The sequence below is a fragment of the Helianthus annuus genome, chromosome 11 (genome assembly GCF_002127325.2).
Source record: "Helianthus annuus cultivar XRQ/B chromosome 11, HanXRQr2.0-SUNRISE, whole genome shotgun sequence".
Classification (NCBI taxonomy): domain Eukaryota; kingdom Viridiplantae; phylum Streptophyta; class Magnoliopsida; order Asterales; family Asteraceae; genus Helianthus; species Helianthus annuus.
In genome coordinates this window covers 104,236,029-104,239,906 of record NC_035443.2, presented here as the reverse complement: position 1 = coordinate 104,239,906, position 3,878 = coordinate 104,236,029, and the positions used below count along the sequence as shown (strand labels likewise).

Genomic DNA, 3,878 nt, shown 5'->3' with positions numbered 1-3,878 from the left:
GGTTTAACAACCCGCTTATCATTTTGATCCGCATATCACCCTATCTACATAACGGGTATTCTAAATACATATCATAAACATATCGGTCCGAATAATAGAAAAACATAACTAAAGTTTAATAATTAACATTTCTAACACATCTAATAGGTAATTGCTTATAGACTAGTCAATATTTTAGAGCCCAAAACTTAACATAGTGAGTATGCGACCAAATTTGCATTATGGATAATTAGATACAGGTTTGAACCAAACATGCATCTATTTAAATTATTCACTTGCACTGTTTTATTTCAGTCTCCTAATCTCCCCGTTTTTAGATATTTCAATTGAAATAACTGAAAGCTTCACTAATTATATCGTCGTACACTCCACTTGAGTGTGTCAATTGAATTCTTTCATGTTCGAATATCTTCAACATGATTCATGCTTAGCTAGATGATATATATGATATCCTTTTGTGTTCACGCGTGTCTCATCATTTGTCAAAAACTGTAAACCAAATCTATAAAACTCTAAGAAAGCAAACACAAAGATGGTGCAATAAACCTTTTCCAATCCCATTCGCAGTCCATTTTCAGCTAAGGAAGCATCGAGCATAGAGATACTACTAGATAACAACGGCACCAATAGTTGGCGTTTTTATTACAGTCATCACTTGTGAGAATAACGTAAATCAAAACCTTAAAGATTTGCTAAGACAACGGCTCCAAGTAATCTCGTTCAACTTTGAAATGATGTCAGAATTGGCCGTTTATTTCCTGAATAGTTCTAGAACGTTTCCACATCAACCTGTGTCTTCCCTTGGTGTTGTTCCTTGCTTCCTACAGTTTTTCCATAATACTAATTACCATTTGTCACATATCTCCAAATTAATAGCATATTGAAATGTATCGTTTTCTTTCACATCTATATAAAGCATAGTGAGTTTCTTAACTTAAAAGGTGTATAAGTTTCTACTACAAAATTCAACTTAAAGGTAAAAGGTTAAAACAAATTGTTGTGATATTTGTTTGAACAAAAAAAAGTATCAGCAATATCAATTTATCAAAAAGAAACAGAGAATTTAGAGACAAAAACATAAAGTGTGTTTAGTGGATTTGAAACTTAACCTAACGTGTTTTGTGCATATAATGCTCTTCCTGGTATAATTTTATGGTTCACATTAGAACATAGTTACTGGTTCACTTTACAAATTTGACGCATAGGCTCTGCTTGAATAAGAATTTTGGCAATCAGGGCAATAAGTAGAATGTGTGGAAGATAAAAATATACTTCATTGTGTACATACCTCAAGTGTGACCATGGTGAAGGTGGCACCTGGAGAACCATCTAGCAAATAGTTTTTAACTTCATTGCACATAGTAGTTACTTTTGGTTGTGTTTGCTTTCCAAAAAAAAAACAACTATCTGGATTTGTATACAACTCTGGAAGAATCTTTAAACTCTTTAAGTTGGCAAATGGAGAAGGTTGATGTGAGATTAATTCCACAGATGAACTAAGAATCTACAAAAATAATGCAATCTCATAATCATAAGTAAAGATATAAAGGTTTATTAATTCTATGAATACATGTTTCTAAGTCATGTAAGTAGAGTGCTCAAATATCATGTAAGCACACTCAGTGACTCAATATACATCTTTTATCTAGAAAGCATTAACCTTGTTTGTACTAATCTTTTAATTGTTAATGCTGGAAATCTATGTTAGATGCGAATGATAACATTAAGGACAAATACCTCAATAAGTTCCAAGTTAAGAGTAAGAAATTTGACACTACGGAGCTGTTGAAGCAAGGAAACAATTTTATGAGCTTCGGGGTCAACAACATACGGATGGAAAATACACATATCCACCGCCTCCAAGTGAAGAAGTTCGGAAGAAAGCCGCAAAGGTTCATAATCAGCTTCATAATACAAGGAGGCAAGGTTAGGTGCCGAAATCAGATGCATGTTTGGCTAATTTCTTATAGTGAGACTCTTGAGCTGAGGTGTAACCACATCACCATACGTGTGACCCTCTTCAAGTGTTAGATTAGATAGTCCAGGATGACATAGATTGAAACCGTTCGATCCCATAATATGACAGTGACTTACGGTGAGATTCTTCAAGTTAGGACAGTTAGAGAAAAGACCAGCAGATTTGTCATTATCGTCGTACCACAATGTGACATACCAGAGATCCAATGTTGTTAAAGCTAGCAAGTCCCAAGTAAATGGAGTCGTAATGGAATCTTTGTGACCAAAGCCAACCAAAGTAAGATGTTTTAGAGACTGAGAAATAAAGTGAGAAATAGGGAATTCGGTACTCTTTCCAGGTCGGCCATAAGTAATATCCAGATGTTGAACATTGTGGGAGAATGCATACTTCAAGACTTTGTTCAAAATTTTTTTGACAAACTCCCCGCAAACTTTCCCACGAAAAGTGAGTTTGACAGAAGACAATTCAATTTGATTATTTCGGCCAGAGAGTACACGTGTAACAAACTTGGAGAACTTGGCCTGCGTACGGAAACTCAAATATGAGATATTGAGACAAGGCACCGAAGTCCAGGTATACCTCCATCTAGGTAACAAAACACTTGTTTGGACTGCCTGTTTAGTGTTGATAAAAGAGAGGATTTTGTAGATAATATCGTCTGGCAAGCTGCTTAGTCTATCACCTTCTACATTCATTCTAATTTTACCATGCCCATAAATCCATTCCCCCCTGACTTATGTCTTTTTGCTGAACCGTCCGGATTATGTGTTGGATCAAGAAGCTGCAATTTGATTGCATGCAACAGTTAGGAGATAGGACAAACTGAACACTAAAGATACAAGCGCTTACATAATTCAAATAAATGGGAGGGATTTACAATAACCCGGCCACCTACTCTTCATCCAGTTCAATATAGGGGTGCCAAACGGGTCGGGTTCTCCCGAACCCGAAAAACTTGTCATACATATGAACCCGAACACGACCCGAATATTAGCGGGTTGACCCAAACACAACCCGTTCAACCCAAATTTTTAAATTTTTTTCGCAAATTAATATACTAAAATTAAAATTTTACTACAAGAAAGATGAATGCATACAATACAATACAATTGCATTTTAAAAATAAAACTTTATGTCAATCTCTCTTTTTAAGTTATGACTATGCATAAAATATACACCCAAATTAACTAATGACATAAAACATATTGTAAAAAAATATAATATAATATAAATGGGTTAAACGGGTCAACCCAAACAGGTTGACCCAAACCCGACCCGTTTAGCTAAACGGGTTCGCAGGTTCAACCTGAAACTAACACGAACCCGTTTAGACTAAACCTAAACCCACGAATTTCATGTTAGGTTCGTGTCGTGTCTCGGGCCGTGTCAGAAGTTCACACCCCAAATTCAGCAACAAACAATTGAGAAAAAAACTTTAACTCTTTTCTAATAAAAACTTTTATCATGTTAGCAAAGACAATTGACTGAAAATTCACTTACTGTGAAAGCACCGGATCGATGACGAACATCAAACATTGCATTTGATTTCAAGACATGAAGAACAAAATATGAACAAGATGGAAATATGTAGAAGATGAATCTCTTTATTGATGAATCAGTCATCACAGATTACACAAACCAAAGGAGTATACATCATCTACAAGCTGGATTTAGATCACAAAGATCTAAACCCTAGCTTTCTCTCACTAACACATAGTCTCTCTGGAGAGGTGCACAAAGCTTCTTTCTTTCTCTCGTTATCGTTCTTGTGTTTCTCTATCTGTGCCCTAATCCTATACAACACATATATATAGACTAGGGACTAAAGTTCGGACAACACAATCTACACAAAGCTCTGACTTTTGCCCTAAACATAAAACTCAGACAAAAGTTCTCCTAA

The 3,878-nt window shown here is 35.4% G+C and overlaps 1 long non-coding RNA gene across 1 annotated transcript; it reads right to left on the bottom strand.

The window, feature by feature from the left end:
- Positions 1-539: 539 nt before the first annotated feature.
- On the bottom strand, positions 540-1,380 carry LOC118483943. Its single transcript, XR_004872503.1, has 2 exons — positions 1,289-1,380; positions 540-821 (listed from the first exon to the last, which is right to left on the bottom strand). It is a non-coding gene; the product is annotated as an uncharacterized LOC118483943 (long non-coding RNA).
- Between the last annotated feature and the right edge of the window lie 2,498 nt (positions 1,381-3,878).